A 6,818-nucleotide genomic window follows, 5' to 3' on the forward strand; every position below is an offset into this window, starting at 1 on the left:
AGTGATGTGCTGGGCCGTATGCACTTCCCTCTGTAGTGCCTTGCGGTCAGAGGCTGAGCAATTGCCGTACCAGGCAGTTGCAGCTGTAGAACCTTTTGAGGATCTCGGGACCCATGCCAAATCGTTTTAGTTTCCTGAGGGGGAATAGGCTTTGTCGTGCCCTCTTCATGACCATCTTGGTGTGTTTGGACCATTCTAATTTATTGGTGATGTGGACACCAAGGCACAGATGCATATCTGTATTCCCAGTCATGTTAAATCCATAGATTAGGGTCTAATGAATTTATTTCTTTATTTGAACTGTAACTCAGCAAAATCTTTGAAATTGTTGTGTGTTGCAATTATATTTTTGCTCAGTATAGATATATATATATTTTTTCAATGTTCCACAGATTCCATTCATTTATTGCTCCCTACATTTTCATTAATGTTTTCCTCCATGAATGCGCTGCATTAAATACAGGACAATAGCACCACTAGACAAGTACATGACAGAGTTGTACTGCAGTGTGTTGCAGCACTTTCTAACCTGCCTGTTTATATTATTATCACTATGGTAATGATGTGTCACTGAAGGAGTGCCCAACTGTTTCTGTTTCCCTTTTTAATACGTAAATGACTACCACTGTTCCCCTTCCTTATAGGTAACAGGATACCACTGTTCCCCTTCCTTATAGGTAACAGGATACCACTGTTCCCCTTCCTTATAGGTAACAGGATACCACTGTTCCCCTTCATTATAGGTAACAGAATACAATAAACTATGTCAGGGAAGTCATACAGTACACCCACTCACATTTTATCAAATGCTCTTATCCGAAGCAACTTACAGTAGTTAGCGCATGCATTTTTCATACTGGTTCCCCGTGGTAATCAAACCCACGACCCTGGTGTTGCAAGCACCATGCTCTACCTGCCTACCTTTCATCTCTCTATTATCTTCATCCTTGACATACTGTAATCATCATGAAAAATGTTTGTGGTCTGTCCTGGTTAAATAAAGAAGTTAAAGCCTGATAGCAGAAGTGGATAGCAGAATGCCTTTCCAGCACCTCTGTTCTCTTTGTTTGGTCTCAATAAACAGGTGTGGCGACTTTGTGCTCTACTTGAGAGGCACAGAATTCCTGAATTCGAGGACCTGTGATAACATTAAGAAAAGTACAAAGGTGGATTCAAGTGCACACGGGCACAAACACACGCAACATGGGCTATTGTTATGTCAGAGGGGGATAGGTTCAGAGTTGGGACTGGATCACATATATCACACATAATAACCCACATTACAGTTTATGATGAGTTTTACATTACAGTTGCTGGTGCACAGTACAGTTGTGAGGTGTCCCTGCTATTCACAAAGTTGTGAGGTATTCATGCTATTCACAAAGTCGTAAGGTATTCCTGATATTCACAAACAGGTGAAATTCTGAGGATTTTCAAGGAAATGAACATGGTCTCTGTATAATTAATGTCTGAATGTTATGCCCTGCTTGCTGCTGTTTCTGACTCGACTGTGGCTCTGACGTTTTTAACATGTTAAGTTATCTCTCTAGTGACTCTCTGGTGATAGCAGTGTAGCCTCTCTCTCCCTCACTCGTTGTGCAATGAACACTGGACACATCCTTTATCACAGCCAGACAGTTCAACAGTTGCCATGGTGTTTGAATTTACTTGCAAGAGCTACAAAATACATAGACATTAATGAATTTGTTTGTTTTGGGTAAGGTTGGTTGGGTTGGGTGAATCATTGGGTTATTAGTTACAGGTTTTGTTGACCTGAGTATTAGATGGATCATATTTTGGACAGCTCTCAACCGGTTGAAGAATTAGTAGAATACTGTAATATCTTAGAATTGTGCGTGTACCCAAAACACAACCAGACACATGGTGATGATTTGAGACACAGTACAAACCGAATGCACAGGTGCTGCAGTTTGAAAATGAAGACATTTGAATTGAGGGCAGGTGGGTAAAAAGTTTACCAACAGGTAGCAGCCTATGTCAGAGAACCACACAATGAAAGTCAGGACTGGAAACGGAACACAGGTGTGGCATGTGAGCAGAGAAAGACTATCGGTGAGTCAGAGGCGGGATCCCTCTCAGAACTTTGTCAAGCAGGTGCATAGTGTAACAGTAATGATGCAGGTCCAACTCAGAACATATCCTCCTCTGACGTAACGATAGCCCACTCATATGTTCAGCATCATAACTAGGACTCTTTCCAAGTCTTTATGCAACATTGGAAAGTGGAAACACACCTGACTGACTAATTGCAGCATTACCACAAAAATGGAAGAGGCAAGTGGAAGGGGGAGAAAGTAAGGAACTTGTCTGTCGGCCCTGCATTAAAGACCAGAACTGGTTAAAGAAAATGGTGATAAATAAAAAAGTACACCAGTTTAATAGAATATAGATTGCAAAATAGTTGGTAAGAGATTTTCAATGTACTGATTCCATGGCACATGGTTTATGAACTGATACACAAAACAACGCCGGATTCAAAACATTGAGTTTTTCAATTAAATGTATTATACAAACTTCTTGCAACCATTAGAATATTATATGTATGGGGGATACAACCATCCCACCTCTGCAGATTTTGCTGCAAAGAGACAGAATCATTAGATCATTTGTTTTGATACTGTCCATATGTAGCTTGTTTTTGGTTAACTCTGCAAATAGCACTGCTGGGTGATTTGAAAAGTCATAGTCAATCAATAAATAACATTGTAATACTCTAAGCAAAAAAATGTATCTTTAATTTAAAAGCTGTAGAAGCTATGTGAATAGAAAGGTTCGTAACTTTTGTAAAACATCACAGCACAGTTGAAAAAAAATATGGCAAATAGAAATCAAAACTGGATGGTCTTCAGAGATAGATGGAAGGGGTTGAGGGTAGCTGAAGGCTGGGACTGGATGGTCTTCAGAGATAGATGGGAGGGGTTGAGGGTAGCTGAAGGCTGGGACTGGATGGTCTTCAGAGATAGATGGAAGGGGTTGAGGGTAGCTGAAGGCTGGGACTGGATGGTCTTCAGAGATAGATGGGAGGGGTTGAGGGTAGCTGAAGGCTGGGACTGGATGGTCTTCAGAGATAGATGGAAGGGGTTGAGGGTAGCTGAAGGCTGGGACTGGATGGTCTTCAGAGATAGATGGAAGGGGTTGAGGGTAGCTGAAGGCTGGGACTGGATGGTCTTCAGAGATAGATGGGAGGGGTTGAGGGTAGCTGAAGGCTGGGACTGGATGGTCTTCAGAGATAGATGGAAGGGGTTGAGGGTAGCTGAAGGCTGGGACTGGATGGTCTTCAGAGATAGATGGGAGGGGTTGAGGGTAGCTGAAGGCTGGGACTGGATGGTCTTCAGAGATAGATGGGAGGGGTTGAGGGTAGCTGAAGGCTGGGACTGGATGGTCTTCAGAGATAGATGGGAGGGGTTGAGGGTAGCTGAAGGCAGGGACTGGATGGTCTTCAGAGATAGATGGGAGGGGTTGAGGGTAGCTGAAGGCTGGGACTGGATGGTCTTCAGAGATAGATGGGAGGGGTTGAGGGTAGCTGAAGGCTGGGACTGGATGGTCTTCAGAGATAGATGGGAGGGGTTGAGGGTAGCTGAAGGCTGGGACTGGATGGTCTTCAGAGATAGATGGGAGGGGTTGAGGGTAGCTGAAGGCTGGGACTGGATGGTCTTCAGAGATAGATGGGAGGGGTTGAGGGTAGCTGAAGGCTGGGACTGGATGGTCTTCAGAGATAGATGGGAGGGGTTGAGGGTAGCTGAAGGCTGGGACTGGATGGTCTTCAGAGATAGATGGGAGGGGTTGAGGGTAGCTGAAGGCAGGGACTGGATGGTCTTCAGAGATAGATGGGAGGGGTTGAGGGTAGCTGAAGGCTGGGACTGGATGGTCTTCAGAGATAGATGGAAGGGGTTGAGGGTAGCTGAAGGCTGGGACTGGATGGTCTTCAGAGATAGATGGGAGGGGTTGAGGGTAGCTGAAGGCTGGGACTGGATGGTCTTCAGAGATAGATGGGAGGGGTTGAGGGTAGCTGAAGGCTGGGACTGGATGGTCTTCAGAGATAGATGGGAGGGGTTGAGGGTAGCTGAAGGCTGGGACTGGATGGTCTTCAGAGATAGATGGGAGGGGTTGAGGGTAGCTGAAGGCTGGGACTGGATGGTCTTCAGAGATAGATGGGAGGGGTTGAGGGTAGCTGAAGGCTGGGACTGGATGGTCTTCAGAGATAGATGGGAGGGGTTGAGGGTAGCTGAAGGCTGGGACTGGATGTTCTTCAGAGATAGATGGGAGGGGTTGAGGGTAGCTGAAGGCTGGGACTGGATGGTCTTCAGAGATAGATGGGAGGGGTTGAGGAATGGGAGTAAAAACAAACAAAATATAACTATTTTAAAATATACTGTGTCTGTAAAATGTACAGTTGAAGTTGGAAGTTTACATACACTTAGGTTGGAGTACTCCACGCATTTCTTGTTAACTAACTACTTTTTACAAGTTGGTTAGGACATCTACTTTGTGCATGACACAAGTAATTTTTCCAACAATTGTTCACAGACAGATTATTTCACTTATAATTCACTGTATCACAATTCCAGTGTGTCAGAAGTTTACATACACTAAGTTGACTGTGTCTTTAAACAGCTTGGAAAATTTCCTGAAAAGGATGTCATAGCTTTAGATGCTTCTGATAGGCTAATTGACATAATATGAATCCACTGGAGGTGTACCTGTGAATGTATTTCAAGGCCAACCTTCAAACTCAGTGACTCCTTGCTTGACATCATGGGACAAGCAAAATAAATCAACCAAGACCTCAGAAAAAAATTCATCCTTGGGAGCAGTTTTCAAACGACTGAAGGTGCCACGTTCTGGAGGAAACGGGTACAAAGTATCTATATCCACAGTAAAACGAGTCATATATCGACATAACCTGAAAGGCTACTCAGCAAGGAAGAAGCCACTGCTCCAAAACCGCCATAGAAAACCCTAGACTACGGTTTGCAACTGCACATGGGGACAAAGATCGTACTTTTTGGAGAAATGTCCTCTGATCTGATGAAACAAAAATAGAACTCTTTGGCCATAATGACCATCGTTATGTTTGGAGGAAAAAGGGGGATGATTGCAAGCCGAAGAACACCATCCTAACCTGAAGCACGGGTGAGGCAGCATCATGTTGTGGGGGTGCTTTGCTGCAGGAGGGACTGGTGCACTTCACAAAATAGATGGCTTCATGAGGAAGGAAAATGATGTGGATATATTGAAGCAACATCTCAAGACATCTGTCAGGAAGTTCAAGCTTGGTCGCAAATGTGTCTTCCAGATGAACAATGACCCCAAGCATATCTCCAAAGTTGTGGCAAAATGGCCTAAGGACAACAAAGTCAAAGGTATTGGAGGGGCCATCACAAAGCCCTGACCTCAATCCTATAGAAAATCTGTGGGCAGAACTGAAAAAGCGTGTGCGAGCAAGGAGGCCTATAAACCTGATTCATGTACACCAGCTCTGCCAGGAGAAATGGGCCAAAATTCACACAACTTATTGTGGGAAGCTTGTCGAAGGCTACCCGAAACGTTTGACCCAAGTTAAACAATTTAAAGGCAGTGCTACCAAATACTAATTGAGTGTATGTACACTTCTGACCCACTGGGAATGTGATGAAATAAATAAAAGCTGAAATAAATCATTCTCTCTACTATTATTCCAACATTTCATATTCTTAAAATAAAGTGGTGATCCTAACTGACCTAACACAGGGAATTTTTACTAGGATTAAATGTCAAGAATTGTGAAAACCTGAGTTTAAATGTATTTGGCTAAGGTGTATGTAAACTTCCGACTTCAACTGTATATAGTATGTATAAACTGGAAGTAGAAGCCTAAGTATTGTTCTCCATTAGTTTACTCGAATTAGGTTAGGGGAAAATAATAAAGGAAAATATATTTAAAATATATATATATATATATATATATATATTTTAAATAATATATACTGTATATTTATAAAAAAAAAAAAAAAAAAAATATATATATATATATATATATATATATATATATATATATATATATATATATGGGGGATTGGAAATGATGCAGACAATTACATTGATAGAAGCCACAATCTGTTTGCAAGTTTGAAGCTGAAAAGCTTCTAAATTCAACCCCCTGAAAAGAAAAAAAGACACCTGACCGGTTTTGAGTTAGCTCCACACAATGGCAACACAATGAGCAATGGGGCACACCTCAATCCCCGGGCACCAGGCTAGACAAGTACAGTACTATCCTTAGAACAACAGACACAGCTATGCTCTACCTTGTGACTCTGAAACCATCTGGGCCAAACAACTGACCTCCAAACAGATTAACCCTTAAGGTCAATTGACCTTAAAAAGACAGACACTGCAGAAAGCGTCTGGCCACTCCATTGGGTCTAACTCTTCATTACTTAATCCACTTATTTTCAACTCCATTAATATAGAAATATAATTAAATATCATATAATATTCAAGATTAACAGGCTAGCTAGTAACATGTGAGAACTGGATAAACTGTAGCCTAAAGGCCAGATTAACTCAGCAGTTTACACATGCAAACTTGCACCTCTTATATTCCAGAAAATAATTATTAAAAAAAGTAAAAACAAAATTATAAAAAGTTGAAAAAGGTAAGGAGAGTGACAAGTCGAATGTGTTAATAAAATAGGTATTTAAGCCTTGTTTCATTTTCTTTCATAAACGTTTTGTGTCTCTTGGTCAGGTACAGTCAATGACGAGAACAGTACATTTTTCAGAACTGGCTTTGACGTCTTAGGGGTGTGTCCCAC

The sequence above is a fragment of the Oncorhynchus mykiss genome, chromosome Y, assembly GCF_013265735.2.
Source record: "Oncorhynchus mykiss isolate Arlee chromosome Y, USDA_OmykA_1.1, whole genome shotgun sequence".
Classification (NCBI taxonomy): domain Eukaryota; kingdom Metazoa; phylum Chordata; class Actinopteri; order Salmoniformes; family Salmonidae; genus Oncorhynchus; species Oncorhynchus mykiss.